Below are 21,700 nucleotides of genomic sequence, written 5' to 3'. Positions count from 1 at the left end.
AAAGTTACATAAGAATTTAACAGGCTTTATTTATCAAACTCTAAATTATTATTTTTTAAATATTAGGGATCCAAAATCAACTGTAAAAACATTTACTATCTCCAATTAAAACTAGTTTGCTTTGATTATACACAAAAATGTTAGCAGTCCAATTGATATAAATATTGTTATACAATAATTTTCAGTTTATGCCATCAAATTCCAATTTCCTCAGCCTTATTTTTCATGGATTCCAAATGTGAGCAATTTTGTTGGTCTTGCTAAATTGCACCACCATGCATCTAGCAAACTACAAAATCTCTATACATCATATAACTGTCATAACAGAATACCATATACTGAAGAGAACCTATGGTTGGACCATCAAGGTTATTAAGAATAATCAAAAGCTGTGTGAAACCTTTTCTAGCATTCACCTGCTCAAACTAAGCACGGTCCTAGCTGGTTCTATTTGATATTTACTTTCCTCAGTTCTAAAAAAAAATCAATGGAAAACAGAAATAGAAATAATATATTAAGCCAGGATAACAGAAGGAAATAGAAATAATATATTAAGCCAGAATTCAGAATGTTTCACCTTTTAGGGGAAGGAAAAATAATAGTAATCTACATTCAAAATAGTGGTTTAACCTAATACACAGAACCTGCAGATGATTTAAAACACTTAGTGTATATGGAAACGTTCTGAAATTTGATTCTTCTTAATTTTTTATAATCAGCACCTATATTCCCAGCTATGGATATATGCTGTTGATCAGAATTGCTAAATACTCTTTCTTACAATATTCTTCATCATTTAATTTGCCTGTAGTTCTGTTAGTAATCCAGTTCAAACCTTTATTCCAAATGATAAATGAAGGGAAGCTTCTTTTCTTTTTAAGTGTGCATGGATTACTACTTTTGAGGGTAAAGTGACAGGAATTTTAAAAAATATATAGAATTTTAATAAAATTATTATACATGTTTTATGTATGATGCATGGCATTCTTTAGAGATTGTGTGTGCATGTGTGTGTGTGTGTACATGAGTGAGGGAGAGAAAAAATGTGTGAGTACTATAAAAAATTTGTTTTCATTAAAAATTATGAGTATGCAAAGTACTGGTCTTCTTTTGACCTCAAGTCAGTCAGTAAGTGGGTAAATAAATAAATAAATAAATAAATAGTTTGGGAAACCTTAGGGGATTTATTAACTATAATCTATATTAAGCACTTGATAACTAAAAACTGAAACTAATGGACATTTGGGAAAAGCAAGCTTCAAGCAAAAATTACATGGATTCTAATGGCTATCTCTATCAGAATAGAAAAAAAATTTATGTTAATTAATACTGAACCCTCTTAACACTTCCAAGTTTTTAAGATTGTCATGGAAAATAAAGTTCAGAGGCAATGTGTCAAAAGAATATTTTGCAGTTTGATGATTTAAAGTAATATTGTACAGAATAAACAAATACTGAGCTGTTCTGCTTCAGCAAGAATCTTTGTATTAAAAGTATCAGAAAGGTACAATGACTATAAAGGAAACTATAATTATGTCAGTGTTATTTACACGTATGATAGCTGAATTGGAACAATGAGACTTCTAGGGTATTTGGACTTGGACTCTGAATTAGGCCTTTGAATGAGACCGTAATTACATATAATCTGATTTTACTTTTTAACACTCCTGTATGTTTGAGTATTTGGAGTCTCGCTTAATCACCCTTACAGCACAATGATTCTACAAAGTCTTCTTTCCTTCAGCCTCATTACATATTATGTTCATAACTGGGACCTAGAACTAATGGTAAATACTAATTCATGTGTTAAGAATATTCATTTTTCTACTGTGTCTGGCATTGTTCTACAGACTAGATTCTGTTAGTTTTATTATGCAAATGTAAAAATCTCTTTGTAGAGTTGTTTTCCAGAGACACCTGTTTATCAAAAACATTCTGGGGGACAATCTGAGAACTTTGAACTAACATTTAAAGCATGGATTCATTTTGGAAATTAGCTGAACCCCTCTTCAAATGTATTTTGTGACTTTTATTATCATTAAAAGCTTCCAACATTACTTGGGCATACTTGAAAGCTTTGAACTACCTTTAAAAAAAAAAAACACACAATAGTAAATTAGTTAACACATCACCCAAAAAAGTCTTATAAACTTCGACCAAAATGGCAAAACTAGGATTCTGCTTTTCCAGATATTTACTTTAAGGGGCATACTCTGTCTTATAAAAATTCATTTTCCCCCACATTGCAGATATGAAAAGCAAAGAGGGGGTGTTGAGCAAACAAGCAAATGCAGGGTAATCATGGAGCACAACGTAAAGCTGTGGATCTCCTTTTAATAATAATAAAAAAAACCCTTTCCTTCTTAGACTGTACTCATTCTTGGCAGCACTTAAGTACCCTAGGCTCCAAACTGAAAGTCTCTGGACTAAGGAGATGAACCAGGATATTTCAGCCAAAAGATAATAGAGCAGACATTTGCAATGTATTCCCCAAACAGGTTAAGATTAGGGACTGATTCTCATAGTATAGTGTACCTGGTTTGTTAGTTGTAATCATAGAACAACAATCTAAAATTCAAGGAAGCTATTTGTGACCCTTACCACAAAGGCGATCAATTAAATGTTAATCAAACAGTACCTATTAGAGTCCACTGAGGTATTTCGTTTCCTTTTGGTTTCTAAAACCGAAGGGGTTTACTACTAATTGTAGTAAGGGCTACTAATTGCCCTTCCATAGCATCAGAAACTTCTTTTCGTATTTCTTTGGGCCACCTCAAATACAACTCGGGATTAACATTCACAGGGGGGGAAAAACCGGGAAAGTTCAGGCGGCTCCTGACCAACGGCTTCATATTGAAAATGAGGAGTTTTTCTGTACATATTAGCAAATCGCCAGTAGCAGTGATGCAGATCTGCTAAACCCGAAGCTGCCGACGGCAAGCACGAGCTGCAAAGCAGCCCTCGCCCCCGCCCCTACTCTCCTGGTGGCGAAATAGATGTCGAGACAACATCTACTAGTGGAGTGAGATCGTCTGTCTCCGCAATTGTAAACAACTGGCTGCACTGGGTTTGCTGAAATGTTTAAATACACTCCTGACTGCAAACACATCCACTCACCAAGTCGCGCTAACAGTCTCCCTTCTCCACCTCTAGGAAAAGCATCCTAAAACTGAATTGTCAATCTGCCCGTTGTGGAGTGGAAGAAAGTGAGGTTACCTTTCTCCAGGGATGCCTAGAGGGTACTTGGCGCTCCGCAGATGTACTGGCCGCTACTAGATTCCCGGGACCACGTCTCAGGATGAAACGCAAAAAAACCCCACACAAACCCGCGCAGCTGAGCGCGTGGTTTAACCCAAAACCGACGGCTCCCAGAACACCGACTACTGCGTAATGACTGTCTCTTTTGACAAAGATTGGGGTATAGGGAGGACGCATCGAGTGGGGTCCCAAACGGCGTAGGTTAGAAGAAGGTTCTAGCGTTCTCCCCGCCCCAAATCTGGGCTCCCCGAGTAAGGTTCAAAGAGAAATTCAGAAGCAAACAGGTACTAAAGTGCGTCCTAGCCCCTGGACATCTTCTCTCGGAGAGAGGGCACTAGCGGGACCCAAGTGGCCTAGCCCGGGGCGAACGCTCCAGGTGGGAGAGAGAGGAGAGGCGCCCCTGTCTCTTCTCGGACCGAGCCCCCCCTTTCCCAGCGTCCAGGTCCACTTGTTAGAGCGCCCCGGCTCTGCGCGAGAGCCGAGGCGAGGGCCCCCCTTTTACAACCGAAGGAGTTGGTTGGCAAAAGTGTCGCCTCTGAAGCCCAGCGAGCCCCCGAAGGAGCGCCCCCAGGGCCCACTGGAAGCTTGAACTGCGAACGAGGCCGACCTCCCACCTCGCCCGGGTGGTCCAGAGCCCTGGGTCCGGCGGAGACCCAGAGAAGAAGGAGCGAAGGTTCTGCCACCTCGGGCAGGACTCCCAGAGCGGACGTAGCCCGCGGTTCACAGCCCAGAGCCGCCATCCGTCGCCTGCAGCCTCGGGGCGAAGTTCGCCCGAGTCCTTGGGGGGGGTGGCGCGAGCCAGAGGGAAGGAGATGAGGGCCGGGAGAAACGCACCTACCTAGTCCAGGCGCAAGTTTCGGTGGCGTCCCCAGGTGCGGTCCCCCGCCCCCTCGCCAGGTGCTCAGCCCCGCCGGGCGCCGCTGGTGCCCGAGACTTCAGGCGTGTCAGCCGGTTCCTGCGGGAAACGACTGTAAATCCACATTACTGTTCGAGCTGCCGCTTGGGCCCCCGCATCGCTCTCCTCTGGCTGGCGGTGGCGGTGCTTTCAGCCGGCAGCCGCCGGAGGCAGGGACCGAACCTGGCTATTGCTGCGCCAGCGGACGATCTTTGCCAGGAGGGTGCTTGCGCCCAGGGTCGTGTGTGTGTGAGAGAGTGTGTATACGCCTGTGTGTCCGTGAAAGAGAGTGTGCGTGTGTGTGCAAGCAGAAGGGGTGAGCTCAGCCCCCGGGGCACTCGGAGGTGAACTCCGGGCTAAGCTGGAGCCGGCCGCGCTCCCGGGTGCGGGGCGTCTGCACGGCTGATGGCTGGGCTGATGTTGCCGTGGCCGCCGCCGCCGCGCTCTAAGGCTGGTAACGGTGGTGCAAAAAATGTTTCTCCGCTACTCGAGACCAAAAAACCTGCCCTGTCTACTGAGCATGCCCGGTTTGACAGCTCTACAGCCGAGGTTTTTTTTTCTTTTGTTTCGTTTTTTTTTTTTTTTCCCTTTTCCCCAAGACTCCAGGTTTTAGCCGCAGCTGAGATGGGGGGAGGAAGGAGGAGCAGGAGGAGGAGGAGGAGGGCTGAGGGAGCAGGTAACGGGCAGAGGAAAGGAAGTCGAGATGAGAAAGATCAGGGTATTAGAGGATGGAGAGAAAGAAGGAAAAAGCTGGAGATGGGAGCAGAGGAAAGAAATATGGATCAACAAAATTTAGATTTTGTACCACAATGAGTTCCTGGCCAGGGGACTCTCATGACTAGCTTTTTTTTTTTTTTTTTTTTTTTTTAACCCCGACGGTTAGGTGAGGTAGGGGTTTCGGAGGAGTGTTTATCATCCCCAAGATCAACCTGGGACAGTGTTTCATAGTCATGACATACACAAACGCGCGTACATACCACACACACACACACACGCACACACACACAAAGGAGCGTGATCACTGCTGCGCTGTGTAAAGCCTCAGCACTGACTTAGAATGTGAAGTCTCTTGCCAGTATAACTTCGGCAAAAAAAAAGAAAAAGAAAGCGGGCGAGCGAGAGAAATTGTTTGGGTTCCTCCTTTTCCCCTCTCCCCCGCCTTCCAGAAAAGCCAAGCCCGTGAGTGCCGTGCGTAAGTGACCCGCAAGCTCTCTCGCGTCCGTCTGTGTGAGAGCACCGCTGACTGCCACCAGCTGACAGTGTGACCCCAGCGCGCCAAGGCCGGCCACCCGCAGCCTCCTGGCGGCGCGTCAGCTCAGCACCGACAAAGTCCTCTGGGGGCCGGGGGAGGGGGGGCAGCGGTCCAGCTCCTGCCCTGCCAGGCCGCCCTGGTCCCTGGACTCCTCAACCGGCTCCGCCCCTCATCCCGCCGGGCAGGAGGGGCACGTACCCGGGCGAACCCGGCGCGCTGCCCCAAGCCCTGGATCCCTCCTTTCCCACCCTCTTCAGCTTCCTCTAAAAAGCGGAAAAGCGGAATCTACATGTCCAGAAACTCGCTTCGGGAGCCTTAGTAGTCCTACTGGGCATGCTCAGGACTTGGGGTGCCTCGCGTGGAGGAACTCTCCGGCCGCCAACATCTGCATGGCTGGGCCAGATGTGAGGCTTAAGAGGGAGGCGTTGGCGCCCTATTGGAGTTTGGCTCCGGTTCCGGGAAGGGCGGCGGCGACGCCCACAGTCGCCTTCTTCCCGGCTTCCCAGCGAGAGCGAGACCGTGGGAGATACCAAATGCCGAGCCAGGGGAGCTGCACTAACTGGAGAAACAGGAGTCTTGCGTACTCCCAGACCCCTTTCCCCCGCCCCCAGCGCCACCCCCGCCGTAGGCAGGTAGGGGGCGCGCAGAGCAGCAAAGAGAGCCCCGCGTGTGTTCGCGGGTAATGATAACCTTTAGGTAAAGAAAAGACAGCGGGCAGAGTCGAACCTTCTTTGGGAGAAAGACGTTTACTGATGGTTTTCTTGAGTGAAGAAAGAAGGGCGTGTGTGAATGTGTATGTGTGCACTCACGTTTGTAATTTTTCTCCACAAGAGCAGGGACTGGAAAGCGAGAAGCTATTGCGAGTTGAGAGCCCGCTAGGGGTTGCAATAAGGCACATTTGGAGCCTTGGCTGGCGCTAATTACCGGGAAGAGTTGCTCGCGGCGCGGTGGGCGCTCACCAAAGCTTCCAGCTGTTCTCCACTCTGGGTGGTGGCAGCTGCGCGAGGACAGCTTCCGGGCTGTGGGGTCTCTGCGCTCCTGAGAAGGGGGGACCGGGTTCGGTTTCCGAAAGAGAGGTAGTATAGGGTGACGCCAGGGGGAGATCTCGGAACCGTGTGTTCCCATCCTCCTGGGTTTTAATACAGGTATTTGCAAAGAGGGTGCATTGTAAGCCCGGCACACTACCGAGGAGAGGAAATAAAATATACCGAGCTGAACACTCGGGGAAAGAATCTGGGAATCAAGAGCTGTTTTTTCCCTTCGTCCCTTTTCCAACACCGCCTTCAGCTTTGGGCAGGAATCCTTTGGATCCCTGCCGTTCATCACCCCACCCCCACCCCACCTCTCTGCCAACAAAGAAACAAAAGATGACAACTCGACTCTGGGGGGGGATAGCAACTGCTTCCAGAACCATCTCTCTCTTGGGCTGTTGAAAAAGCAACGGGAGAAGGCATGGCTGTAAAACCTGTCTTGCCCCGAATATGTAAACGAACCTTCCTAAAACCCACTACCCTCCTCTGTAAAAAACAAAAACATGTATACGTATAAAACATATATAAAAATCCTAAATAAAAGAAAGATTCTTCGTTAGGAACTACCAGAATCCTGAACTGTGGAAGGGAAAGACTTTCAGGATACCTCCAATTCCCAGCTAAGAGTTCTAGAAGGAGGAAAAAGAAACATCTGGCCAGTCACTTCTCCAGTGACTCAAAACACTCCAAGTCTAAGGAAATTCTGTAACCATTGATTAAGGAAAGAACTCATAAATGAAAAGGAAATTCTGACAGAATCAGAGGTGGACAAACCATAACAGCCATGGAAATAGAATGTAGGATTTAAAACTAGGATCATCTCACTCTCACACTTGCTGTCTCTTTTGTTACTCTTTTGGAAGACCCAGGAAAGAAAGGGCAGTTAATTAACTAGGGATTTCATAAAAGGAAATTCAGCTTGTTTCTCTCGACAAGTCCTTTTAATTCGACAGTCCTTTTAATCATTTTTTTTTAATTCTCTCCTCTGCTGTCTCCTCTTTGTATTTTCTCTCACATTCTTCCCTCTCATTTTTCTTACCGGTCTTCCACAGCTCCCTGGAGTCCTTAATTCATTTGTTCTGCAGCTGCCTCCCTTTAGTTCCTTCAAAAACATTGTTTCCATTTCTAATTCCAAAGTACAGAGGGCTCTGTCAACTTTTCTTCCTTTCCAAAGAACTGATTTACTGCTTCTGGAAGTCCACAACCTGATACTGTAGGTAGATTTCCTAAAGCATTTATTCAACTTTAAGGATTCCCTAGACACATTTAAGTAGCAGGAAGTTGCAGAATTTTCAAGTTGTTTTGCTCATGGGAGCAAGAATTTCTATTTCAAATGTGGATATCAGGAAGAAGGGACACTAAATTGCCAGTTTCAGAATGCCCAATGTGAAGGAAAATATAACCAATTGTAATGGAGCATGCAGTCTGTACAGGACAGTTACCCAGTTGCCTAGATGATATTATCCAAATAATTTGCTAGGAATTTTAAAAGAGCTATGCCTTTTCATCAACAAAGACCACACACATGTACATATACACCTTTATGCATTTATTCCCAGGACTAATGTAATTATATAAATTCAATCCAGCAAATGATTATGGAGCATCTACTATGTTCCAGGAACTGTGCCAGCACACTGGGAACAGGCAAAGGAATTGAGACTTAAGCTAAGAGATGTTCAAAGGTTTGTGAACAATTCACTAATGGACAAGCGTATATTGAGTGGCCATTACCATGTACCTAGAACAATTCAGTACTAGAGAACAATATTTAGATGTTCTGGCCTTGATTTTTTTAAATGTATTTCTTTAATCCATAGGTTTCACTCTCTGCAAATAATGCATAATGGAGAATATCACTTATTTCAATCTTGTTTCTAAGTACCCTCATAAGTAAGAGGGTAAGTACAATAATATTAGAAGACTAAAGTCAATAACAATTACGTAAAGAAAATCATTGTGAACTATCTGAAATGAAGGAGTTTTGTTTGGTTGCTTGTCTAATGGGAAGATGTTTTCAAAGGCACACTTTCAATACATACTGTGGTGCACCATTATTTCCTATTGCAACTGATAACAATGTCATCCAGAGATCAGCTACCAGAGATTATGAATGGTGCTGGCACCTTAACTTTTGGCTACAATGATTGGAAGCAGCAGAGGTAGCTTAATGATTTTATACCCAAACACTTTCCATAAACAGAGCTGTAAAATTGCAATCACCAGCTTGCTGCTAGGGCGTGCCCATTTCTGGCTGGTTGTGGGCCCCTCTAGGGAGAGTGGCCACATTGGAGGAAGTTCACTTGAGCCTGGATATGAACAGTTGGTGGCCAGGATTCTGCATCCATCTGTTCAGAACAGAGTCAGGCACGTTATTTTTTCACACACCCAAGTAAGGCTCAAGAGAACAACTGACAAGCCAATCAAAGTCTCCTCTTTACCTATTTCTATTTGGTATCCAAATAAATCCGGAAGATCCATTTTTCTGACTAGAGTTCCAAGAAGAAGCAAAATACTTTTTTTCCCCTTTGGGCTTCAGCGAGTCACTTTGTATTCCACATAGCAAGCCTTGCTCACAGAAGTGTACATTCATACAGAATATCCCTCATTGGAAAGGCTCCATCAGTGTTGCTGCACCTTACTCTCAAAATAAAATGTATCCCTAATACAGATTAATCATAACCTTCAAAACCAATACTTCTCAATAGGGTACAGTAGCAATTAATTTGCATTATTGCTATAATGGAGTCAAATAATTGTTAAATTTAAAATTACAGACAATGAAAAGAATGGCACCTCAGTCTTTAATTTATATGAAATTCACTTATATTTGATATACATATGCATAAAAATATGGCAATAACAATAATTGCTACCCTCATAAAGATAACGTAGTGCCTTCCCTTGCAGATTTGAAAACTGGCTTTATGCTAGTGTTTGTCTGCTTATTGGAAATACTTTTAAGAATATTACTTTTTGGCACTTTTTACCTATAAGAACATTACTTTTTGGCACTTTTTAACTATCACAGTTGTTGAAAAGGGGAAATATTGATTTCAAAATGTACCATGATTTCTGTTTGAGAGATGAAATTACACTCCAGAAAGAGAATTTGAAAAGAAAAGAGTATAGAACAATTAGGATTGTTCTGTTGGCATTTAAATGCACTTGAACTTCTCTCTAACTTTGTGACCTTATCATAATAACCTTTTAAGTGAATTATTATCATGATTGACTTACAGGTAACTATTAATTTGTATTGAAATAACTAAAGCATTTAGTGCTTCTAAAACGCATGCTTAATAACAGCCATAGAAGACTTTTATAGCCACATATATTAACAATTGCTATTAGATGCTAACAATTATTAGGATAGTCTATCATAAACAGATTTTAAATGAAACAGATTTCATATTTTATATGAAAATTGGGAACTAGAATGTTATTATTTTCCATGCAACACAATAAACATGAATAATTTCTTTTCAGACTAAGGAAACAGGCTCCCAAATATGTCTTCATTCTCTCATTCATACTTTGATTAAGCAAAGATTTATAGAATACCTAGTATGTGCCTATTCAGTGCTAAATACTGGGGAACAGAGTGGTAAACAAAACACACTTGTTCCTGTTTTTGCGTAGATTATGGTCCACTGGTAGGAGACTGACATAACCGATCCCACAATGAGATACTTAGTTCTAAACTGATGAATGCTCTGAAGGAAAAGAACACTATTGACAAGGCAGCAGCAGAGAAGATGTAATTTAGATTGAGGTTGGAGTGGTTAGATAGGCTTCCCTGAGGAAGTGGCTACTAATCAGAGGCCTAGAGAATGTGTAGTGGTTAGCATTCCAGGCACAGAGAAAAGGATCTACAGTATTTGATGTGAGAAATATCTTGGCAATGTCAAGGAATGCAAGGACAGCCTGTGCCTCTGGAGTATAGTGAGTGTAAGAAGTGGAAGGAGGGGCCCTTGTCTGGCTCAGTCAGTTAAACTCCAGACTCCTGATTTTGGCCCTGGTCATAATCTCAACATCATGGGATTAGGCTCGGTGCTCAGTGGAGAGTCTGCTTGAGATTCTCTCTCCCTCTGCCCCCCACCCTGCTTGTTCTCTCTGTCTTTCTCTCTCTGTTTCAAATCAATCAGTCAATCAATCAATCTTAAAAAATAAAAAGAAGTGGAAGGGAGGTGGGGAGGAGGAGTGACATAAGATGAGGCGGGACAGGCAGAAAAGAGCAAAATCATACAAGGGTTTAAGGACCTTGATAAAGATTTTCGATTTTGCCCTAAGGATAGTGGGAAGTCCAGGAAGATGTGATATGATTTGATTTACAGTTCAGTGGATCTCAATCAAGTCTTTGTATTTGCTGACACTCAAATTATAAACCTTTTTATATCCTTATTCTTCTTGACCTTTCTGTGATCCAGAGACCCTGGGATTTCCTTAGAGAATTTTAGGGTATCTGTGTAGCCAAAATTATTTTCATAATAATATGAAGATATTGTTTGTCTTTCATTCACATTCTCTTACAAATGTACATCAATTAATTGAATGCAAAAGCAGGAGAATTTAGCTGTGTTCTCTTAAGCCAGGAATTAAAGATAACACTGTAACTCTTCTCAAAAATTCTTTGGGAAAATGTAGTACTTTTTCATAAAAATTTTATTTATGTTAACATGTATTGAGTTTATTACTATTACTTTAAGTGCATCGATACATAACTATTTAATTCCTGTGTGTTTTAACTTCTGCTACATAAATATCAATGGAGATAACCCACAAAGACAATAGCATTTTGGAGTCTTCAAAAATTTTGAAGAGTTTAGTAAAAGGGTCCAGAGACCAATGCCAACCATTGATCTTCTTTTCTAAAAACTGGCTGTGCTTTCCTTCTTATCAGTGTCTTTTACTCTTTCTAAAGTCTCAATCCTTAGATTCACAATAAGAAATTGATTTTTATATTGCAATCCAGAATGATCACTTAGAACTGCTTTGTGATGTATTTTGAAATTATCTATTCTATTCCAAGCAAATCAGTTCCTTTCTTAACCCAGTAACCCACACTTGGAAAAAGTATGGATGATCTCATCCCATTTCCAGGTTTCAGTAATTACTTCTAGTTTGATAACTTCCAGATCATAGTCTTGTCCCAACATTCCTCCTGGAATCTATCTCTAACAGTTTGCTGAATATCTCTTTCTTATTATCTCATAATTACTCCAAATTCAACTTGTTTAAAACTGAACTGATCGCCAACATATTTTTAAATAGGAAAATGGGAGATTACGAAAGCATATAATTTCATGTTTCCATGAATTGACTAAAACTAAAATATTGACAAATAGATGCATGGTGAAAGCACCAGGAAAAATAAATTATAATGTTAATAGTGATTCATGGGCTTGTTAGTGGTTTTAATTTTCTTTTTTATATTTTGTATTTTATTTTCTATAATAAATACATAATAATTTGTGATCAGAAAGCTATTATTAAAATATAAAAATATAACTAATCTTCCTTATAAGTCTTATACCTACTCTTGCCTTTCATTTTAAAGGTATGATTCAATTTATCTCAAGATACGCTATAAACATACTTTTTCAGTAATAATCATTTTAATAAGGCAGCCTCCTCTAGGACACTTTCTTTCATCACCAAAGGAATTCCAATCACAGGATGAGCAGAGGCAAGACTCACCTATCACCACAAAGTAGATTCATCAATTTTCTAGGATACCTGACATCTTGGTTGAATTTCTAGATGCTTCAGGCTACTACATCGCTCTCTGTCTTAAGAGTGTGTATAGTTTATTCCATAGGCCATCAGAGGGACGCTTGGTTATAGTGGGACAGTCAATCCTTTCATTCAAATACTATTGTGAATAAAGGCTAAAAATTAGTTTAAAATACTCCTACATCTGCCCAGGAGGGCTTTTCTTCTCCATTTCTAGCTGTCTATTCATATTTATCAGACTCTTATCCATTACTCCTTTTTTTCGAGAAGTGCTCTCTGAACTTCCATCCTGAAATGCTCTTTCCTTTGAGTTGCTAAAGCACTTGTCCTCTCTTGTCCTTATCCCATTCTCCTTTGTATTACAGTTATTTATTTAGACACCTATTTCTCCTGTTGTCCTTTTATTTCTTTGAGGGCAGGAGCATGTCCTTCTACATATCTTGGTTATATATAGTAGGTCCTTTAGAAATAACTGGCAGGGGCACCTGGGTGGCTCAGTTGATTAAGTGTCTGCCTTCAGCTCAGGTCATGAACTCAGGGTCCTGGGATGGAGTCCCACGTTGTCATCGGGCTCCCTGCCCAGCAGAGAGCCTGCTTCTCCCTCTCCCTCTGCCCCTCCCCCCCCGCTGGTTCACTCCCCCCTCCAATAAATAAATAAAATCTTTTTTTAAAAGAAAGAACTGAGGAAAAGTTCTGAATTTAACAACTTTATAACTAAAACAAAAGATTAAAATAATGAGAAAAATTAAGAGAAAAAGTAATATGTTCTATTGATCAAGTTTAATTAGAATTCAAGCTTCCTACCTTATACAGGAAATTTTCTTAAAATATGGTGCCTTGATTTAGTACCATCTTTACTTAGTCCATGCCATGGGAATGCCTAAGAGGTAATATTGTGTTTAAAATAGATTTTTCCTTTCTTTTTTTTTTTTTTTAGAGAGAGAGAGAGCATGCACACAGGGATGGGGGGCTGAGAGGGGCAGAGGGAGAGCGAGAAAAAGAATCCCAAGCAAGCTTCATGCCCAGCCCAGAGCCCAACATGGGACTCAATTAAAAGAGATTCTTCCTATGTATTTAGTAAATTAGGCTTCTTGGATGTGGTACCAATTATCTACAAATTACCCCAAAAGTTCATAGCTTAAAACATTTTACCATTTTTCACAATTTTGTGAATTAGATGGGAATTTTTTTCTGCTGGTCTTGTCAGGGATCACTCAAGTAGCTGCATTCAGTTGACAGGTCCCCTAAGACTGGGTTCATCCCACATGGCCTCACTCCCATGTCTAATGACTCAGCTAGGGTGGTTGGAACTACTAAGGCATCTGGGTCTCTCTTTCCATGTGGCCTTTCTCCATCAGATCTCATATCCTCTGTATCAGTTAACTATTGTTGTATGACAATGAAACTTAAGCCCTAAAAAGCCTTAAAACTTAGTGGCTTAAAACAACAGCAGTTTATCATTTTTCATGATTCTATGGATTAACTACACATGTTCTCTCCCGGTTTTTCCTCGGCACATTCATGCAGCTTCATTCAGCTAGAAGGTTATCTGGGGCTGAAAGGTAGGAGGTGGCCCCACTCATGCATCTGGCAATAGGCGCTGGGTGTCATCTGGGTGCTTCAGGTGTTCCTTCTTTTCCATGCGGTCTCTCATCCTCCAGGAGGGCTACACCAGCTGCCTTATATGCTGGTGTCAGGGCAGCATTCCGCGACGTTGGCAAAGATAGAAGCTACAAGGCCTGGAAAAGCCTGGGTTTCAAAACACATACAATGTTACTTCTGCTGTATTCTATCTTTCAAAGAAAATCGGAACCAGAGAAATAGACTGTTCATCTTTTTTTTTTTTTTTTTTAGATTTTATTGAGAGAGAGAGAGTGAGAGAGCAAGTGAGAGCACGAGCAGAGGGGAGAGGCAGAGGGAAAGGGAGAAGCAGACTTCCCACCAAGCAAGGAGCCCGATGTGGGGCTCGATCCCAGGACCCTGAGATTACGACCTGAGCTGAAGGCAGATGCTTAATTAACTCAGCCACCCAGGCGCCCCTAGACTGTTCATCTTTTAGGGGAGCTGCAAAATATTGTGGTCAAGCTTTTTTTTGGACCATAGGCACAATTTAAGATATGACTTATTACAAATTTGGGTTGTGGTGTACTTAAAATGACAGTGTAGATGATATAATTTTTTCCTTTTTTCTTCTTCATTTAGAAACATTTCTGTCCCATTCTCATTTTAGTTTCTCTTTCTTGTTTCTTTTTTGCTACATATGAAATCCATGAATGCATTCTCCCTGCAAAATATTTAAGGAATATAATAATAGCAAACTCTTGGGGCACCTGGGTGGCTGGTCGCTTAAGCATCTGACTCTTGATTTTGGCTTAGGTCATGATCTCAGTGTCGTGGGATTGAGCCCCACGTCAGGCTCAGTGTTCCTCATGGAGTCTGCTTGAGATTCTCTCTCTCCCTCTCCCTCTGCCCCTCCTCCCCACTCTCTCTCTCTCCCTCTTAAAAAAATAGCAAACTCTTACACAGTAAGCTTATACCATGTGCCAGGCTTTGTCTGGAATGCTTTACTTACATTGCCTCATTTAATCCTCACAACAAGTCTTCGAGCTAAGCAGTAATAACACCACCATTTTGTAGAGAAGGAAACTGAGGCACAGAGAAGTTAAGAAACTTGCCAAGGTCACATAGCTAATAAGTAGCAGAGTCACTAAATTCTGTGACCCCAGAGTCTATGCTCTTAACCACTCTGCTATAGCTCTCCTTAGTCTTGCTCTTACTTTCACACTGTCAGCAATTTGGTATGCATTTCTTTAGTCCTAGTTCTACACAATTATGTATATAAATATGCTATATGCATTTCCCTTACTTAATTAGATCATATTATATGCAGGATTCTGAAACTTGCTTTTTCTATTTAAAAATATAGCAAGGTCAGTACCTGTAGATCTACCTCATTTTATTTATTTATTTATTTATTTATTTATTTATTAAAGATTTTATTTATTTATTTGACAGAGAGAGACACAGTGAAAGACGGAACACAAGCAGGGGGAGTGGGAGAGGGAGAAGCAGACTCCCCACCGAGCAGGGAGCCCAATGTGGGGCTCAATCCCAGGACCCTGGGATCATGACCTGAGCTGAAGGCAGTCGCTTAACCAACTGAACCACCCAGGCGCCCCTACCTCATTTTTTAAAAATGATTTTATTTATTTATTTGAGAGAGAGAGAGCACAAGCAGGGGGACGGCAGAGGGAGAGAGAGAAGCCCGCTCCCCACTCAGTAGGGACCCCAACGTGGAGCTCAATCTCAGGACCCTGGGATCATGACCTGAGCTGAAGGCAGACACTTAACTGACTGAGCCATCCAGGTGCCCCTCTACCTCATTTTTTAAACAGCTGCATAGTATTCCATTTTGTGGATGAACTATAGTTTATTTAACCATTTTTTACTGATGGACACCCAGGTTATTTCCAATTATTTCCTTTTACAAATAATGCTGCAATAAACATTCATGAATTCATTCTCTTTTTTTCTTTATAAATCTTTGTGTAATTCTTTGAGAAATTCCTTAGATGAGATTCTTAGAGTGGATTTAATGGATTAAAGACTGATATTGCCAAAAATCCCTTCAAACAGGCTTTAGCAGGAGTGTCTGAAAGTGTCCATTTCCCTTACATTCAACAACATTGCACATCATCATCTATTTTATTTATTTATTTTTTAAAGATATATTTATTTATTTGAGAGAGAGAATGAATAGGAGGGGTGCAGGAAGAAAGAGAGAGAGAATCTCAAGCAGATACCGTTGAGCATGGAGCCTGGAGCCCAACATAGGGCTAGATCTCACGACCCTGAGATCACGACCTGAGCTGAAACGGAGTCAGAAGCTTAACCGACTGCCCTGCCCAGGTGCCCTGTCATCATCAACCATTTTAAATTTGATGGACAAAAATATCTCGCAGATGTTTTAATATACATTTGCTTGATCACTTGTAAGGTAGAACTTTTTAATATGGTTTTTGTTTTTAAAGTTTCTTTAGTCATTTTCTGATTTTTATAACAGATTATTTTCTTTTTCTCATGGATTTGTTGGAATTCTGATGTATTCTAGATATCACTCTTTTGTTATATATATTGCTGATATCTTCTCTCAGTCTATCACTTGATTTTGCCAAGTCTGTCAGTTGTTTCCTTCATGGAGTCTGAGTTTTGCATTTTGCTTAAAAAGACTTTACCATGTACCGTTTAAAAAGTATACATTCTTTTATTCTATTATCTTTGATACGTTTTAAAAATCATAACTCTAAAGTTTATTTTTGTTGATGGTTCCTATTAAGGGTACAGCCTATTTTTTTCTTCTCAATTTGATTGGCCATTTGTCCCAAAACCTTTTATAACAGGTCCATCTTTTTCTAAGTTATCTAAAGTTCACTATAAATCATATTGTAAAAACATTGTATGGTGACAGATGGTAACTACACTTAACATGGTGAGCACTGCATAATGTATAAAATTGTCAAATCACTATGTTTTGCATCCGAAACTAATATAACATTATATGTGAACGATCTTCAATTTTATTATAAATTAAATTAACACACTTTTATACATCTTTTTTTTAAAGTTCTCAATTCTATTCCAATGATTTGAATGACTTTCTCTGAACTAATATCATGCTATATTAATATTGTTTTATAGTATGTTTTGACATCTCTCCAGTAAGGTGTTCTCTTTCCTCTCTCACTCTTCTTGTACTTATACTTGTCTTTCCACCTACAGGAGTCTCATTCCTTTACCAAATGCCAAGTAAAGCAACCACTAAACAGTTAGTAGTTTGTTACTCTTTCCCCCTTTCTTTTTGTTCATCAAGTCTGACAGAAAAGAGGAAGAAAGAAGGACAAGTCAAGCTATGTAAAAGACACACAACCCTCTGGTCATGGCAGAATCTTCTAGGAAAATGGGGGAGGAGTTACTAGTTATATCATTATGCACAATTTTTTTGTTTTAACTATTTAAGTTATACTTCCTTTTATTATGCTTGGTAGTACTTACTATATATCATTAACCAGTTATTGATTAGTAAGTATAGTAAACACATACATTTAAACCTTAGAATCTCCTTAAACTCAGGAGTAGCCTATTTAGGTTCAGTGTCTAAAATTGCCCCACAAACAAAGCAAACATGATCTATCAACTGCTAGTTTTCAATATGCCTGTTTTCTAAGTAATGTAAAGATGTTGCACATTGTTCCTTCACAGGAAGGCTGCCAAAATTATTAATATAATTTCTTTGGAGGGAAGGAGGAGAAATTGTTTCCCTGATGTCTGTGTAAAATTCAAATGAAAATGAATGTGATTTGAGTGTTAGTATTCATAGCTGCTAGTTCTTCTCTGTTAATTTACATTTATATTCTTAATGTCTATGTTGAGCCCAGGGAAATTTAAAACTCAATTTCATTAATGCTATAACTTCCATAGGAATCTCAATATGCACAGAAGTTCCTAGATTGTGGAGTTATTGGATGAGACTATAGCAGCTAAGCATAATTGCTGAGTGGTTTATGATAGTTAAATATGTATTGTCAGTTTTGATTTTCAAAATTCCTCCGGGCCTACACCCAGTGTCCAAAAATTTTTAAAAACACAAAGCTAATACAGTAATAAATTTTAACATCTTTAAAATAGAAGCAGTACATTTCTGAACCATTGCCCATATCTGATTAATTATTGTTTAAACTAGATCATGTTTCACATTGGCAACTATTACATTGACACACGTGATGTTTGTGATTACTGCATAAGTTGAGTTTGCAAGTTTAGCTTGCTAGAGTTAGGGTTTTTTCATTTAGTTGTTTTTATTGCAATTATGATCATTACTCCCAGTCAGTAAAGGTACTATGGATAGGAATACATATCCAAATAATAATGGTCTCCCCTGAGTTCAGACAGATACAGCTTTATTTTTCTTCTTTGTAAGCTGTGTATAGGGGAGGAAACATAGGGGCAACATCACATGGTGGAACAGAAAGGGAGGAAAAGAAGAGGGTATATATGTCCAGTTTGAAAAAGCTTTCCAAGTGATATAGAAAATAAAAAGAAAATTTATGACTAAAATTTTTTTCGTATAAAAAGAATTGTCTACTTTTTTCTTATTAGAAGAATGAAACACTAGCCCTAAGGGTTTTCTGCTCTTTGTTTCTGAAGTTGGAGCCAGGGATAACTCTATTTGGACAAATATGTCTTTTAACAATTTCCAAGAAATAAGAAGAAGTCACAAATTTATTTGATTTAAAGCATTATGTTTTTCTCAGTGTTTCCATTCTGTAAGATATTTTAAGTAAAATTGAAATGGATTACTTTGAAAGCAGACTTAAACTAACTACATGATAACATAGTTTAATAACTCTCCTCCATTAATAATTTGGAAAATTTGATATTTTAACAGGAAATAAATGCATGACATGCATTCAGCTGGGAATCCAGAAACATGATTTTTTATTGTTATAAACATTACAAACAAAAAAAGACTACATGTAAATATACATTAAAGATTCACTCCAGCATGGCTAAAGGGGCATAAACTATCTTCCAAGTACACATATTTAGGATATACTGAGGGTCTTGCCTGCCACTGTTCCTCAGAGCTAGAGTGTGGTGTAAGCCTAAAATTAAGGCCCCAAATTATGTGCTGCCTGGGTATCTGATGAAACCAGGAGGGCCTCAAATAGCACAAGTTTTCCTCCTCACTCTGCTCCCATGGATAAAGTCTCCTAGTCTAACAACCATCCTTATCAAGGAAACCAGGCATGGTTCCTGCTTATCCCTGAGTAGCACATTTCAGTTCTCCATTAGCCTGTGGAATTATTCAAACAAATCAATCATATCCTCCTGAGCGCACCAGGAATCACCCCCACCTTCCTGATACTACAAAGGCTGTTTCTTACAGCTCCTGGTTCTTCACTGGGTTCCTGAGTAAAATCCCCACCGCATTTTATGTGGCTCTGCGTAGCATATGGTGTCCTCCTCCCATAGACTGTGAGTATATGTGATTAATAAACTGCTGTTAGTTACATATGTCCAGTGTTGGATGTTGTATGTTCAGCCATCCCTATAAAGTTGGGAATACTTTCCTCACCAATAGGATGAAGAGGAGGAGATCCAAATATAGTATGAAACATTGGAAAATATGTTATTACCAGAAGTAAACAATAATAAATCTCCAGTAATTTTTCAATTCAGGGTAGGAAATGGAGGGGGTGGGGACACAGGTGCAATTTTCATTTTTTTCCAGTTGAACATCATGATTTTGGAAGCATTAAAAGGATACAGTGGTTTATCAGGTGGTTCCATAGCTGGTGTCAAGATAAACTGATTTTCTGGACCATGGTATAAACCAGCATTTTCCATATTTCCTGGATAAGATTTACTAGAAGGAATTATTTGTAAAACAGATAATCAAGCCTCTCCTCCTGAAGATTCAGTGAGTGTGGGTGGGGCTTGGGAATTTGTGGGAGTTTTTTTTGTTTGTTTGTTATTATCAAGCACCTATGTGGTTCTTATCTCCAGGGAAATTTGGAAGATACTGTTAAACTGTAGTAGTGGGAAGCTCAGAACAGTATAGAAAGTGAATTTCCTGGGGACTGAAATAAAACTCACTGGCTATTGGTGGAATTTAGTTCCTTCAGTTGTATGCCTGAAGTCCCCATTTTCTTAATGGTTTTTGGCTGGGGACCTCTTTTAGCCTCTCAAGGCTGCCACATTTCCTTGTCATGTGATCTTCATAGGCAATTCACAACATGGATGCTTGCTTTCTTGTAGGTCAACAGAAGTGTCTGACACTTCTTTTAAAGAGCTCACCTGGGGGCACCTGGGTGGCTCAGTCATTAGGCGTCTGCCTTTGGCTCAGGTCATGATCCGAGGGTCCTGGGATCGAGCCCCGCCTTGGGCTCCCTGCTCAGCGAGAAGCCTGCTTCTCCTTCTCCCACTCTCCCTGCTTGTATTCCTTCTCTCGCTGTGTCTCTCTCTGTCAAATAAATAAATAAAATCTTTAGAAATAAATAAATAAAGAGCTTATCTGATTATACCAGGCCCACTATCTTTTGATTAATTCAAAGTCAAAACTGGGGGTGCCTGGGTGGCTTAGTCAGTTGAGGGTCTGCCTTCAGCTCAGGTCATGATCCCAGGGTCCTGGAATTGAGCCCCGCATCAGGCTCCCTGCTCAGCTCTCTCTTCTCCTTTTCCCTCTGCCCTTCTCCCTGACTCGTGCTCTCTCTCTCCCTCTCTCTCTTAGGCACTCTCTCTCTCTCTGAAATAAATAAATAAAATCTTTAAAAAAAACAAATTGAAAACTGATTAGTAACCTACTCACAGGAGTGATATCTCATCATATTCATAGGTGTAATCGTATTTAAAAGGCTTATACAAGTTCTGTATACCAAAGGGAGGGAATCTTCAAGGCCATCTTAGAATGCTGCTAACCATAAATGTGATTCATAATTAGACTATAATTGATGGGAATAAAAAATAAGGATTGTGGAATGACCATTCATCAAAATGGGCACCCACATGAAAATCCAAGACTCTTGGTATAGAATGTGGTAAGAACTTTCTATAAGATTAAAGAAGGACAAAAAATAATGTGATTTTAAAGGCATATATACACTACCCAAATAGTAAGAGTATGGTAAATATCTGTTTTAAAATACCTCAATTCTTACATGGGCAAGACATCGTAGGGATAAGAACTTCACCTATATACATATTTTAGAATTATTTTTTCTAAAAGTAGAAACACTTATACATTCTTGTCTTAATGTTGATGACAATTTAGTACCTCACACGGAAAGAAGGAGAAAGCACTAAACAGGAAATATTGCTTTGAACTTTATATTTACTAACAACATAGAACTGATTGAGGAAATCTTAGCAACAGAAGCATTCAGCGAGGATGACCCCTTTTAAACCTTTAATAAACAAGAAACAAACCACAGACAATATACTGTAGGCCTTAATGAGACCTGGGTGGCTCAGTCAGTTAAGCATCTGCCTTCAGCTCAGGTCCTGATCCCGTGGTCCTGGGATCAAGCCCCACGTTAGACTCCCTGCTCAGCTGGGAGTCTGCTTCTCCCTCTGTCTCTGCTCCCCACCACTGGTGCTCTCTCTCACTCTCTCAAATGAATAAATTTTAAAAAATCTTAAAAAAAAAAGTTAAGACAGGGGCGCCTGGGTGGCTCAGTCAGTTAAGCGTCTGCCTTTAGCTCAGGTCATGATCCTAGGGTCCTGGGACCTGGGATCAAGCCCTGAGTTGGGCTCCCTGCTCAATAGGAGCCTGCTTCTCCCTCTCCTTATGCCCCTCTGCCCATGTGCTCTCTCTCTCAAATAAATAAGATCTTTTTTAAAAAGTTAAGAAAAAATAAAGGTAAGATTTAATGGATACATATTCTAAAAACAAGAAGTGTGGCAGGTTCTAAGAGTTAGAAAGGAAATGAATCTAGGAAGGCCTGTCAGAAGAAAGAATTCTAGGGCTGA

The 21,700-nt window shown here is 40.4% G+C and overlaps 1 protein-coding gene across 4 annotated transcripts in view; it reads right to left on the bottom strand.

The window, feature by feature from the left end:
* The window catches only part of TENM1 (teneurin transmembrane protein 1), a 772,415-nt gene extending 767,839 nt beyond the window's left edge, over positions 1 to 4,576 (bottom strand). For 2 of the 4 annotated variants that reach the window (XM_073879176.1, XM_025852677.2), the window contains exon 1: positions 4,097 to 4,576. The gene's annotated coding sequence lies outside the window, so the exon portion shown is untranslated. Of the gene's footprint in view, positions 1 to 3,216; positions 3,284 to 4,092 lie in introns of those variants that run through there. The other 2 variants (XM_073879177.1, XM_073879178.1) reach the window with 2 other exon arrangements.
* Positions 4,577 to 21,700: the final 17,124 nt, after the last annotated feature.

This window comes from Callorhinus ursinus, unplaced genomic scaffold (assembly GCF_003265705.2).
Source record: "Callorhinus ursinus isolate GAN/ISIS: 27379988/994484 unplaced genomic scaffold, GSC_fseal_2.0 scaffold33, whole genome shotgun sequence".
Taxonomy (NCBI): domain Eukaryota; kingdom Metazoa; phylum Chordata; class Mammalia; order Carnivora; family Otariidae; genus Callorhinus; species Callorhinus ursinus.
This window is presented reverse-complemented; position numbering and strand designations above follow the sequence as displayed.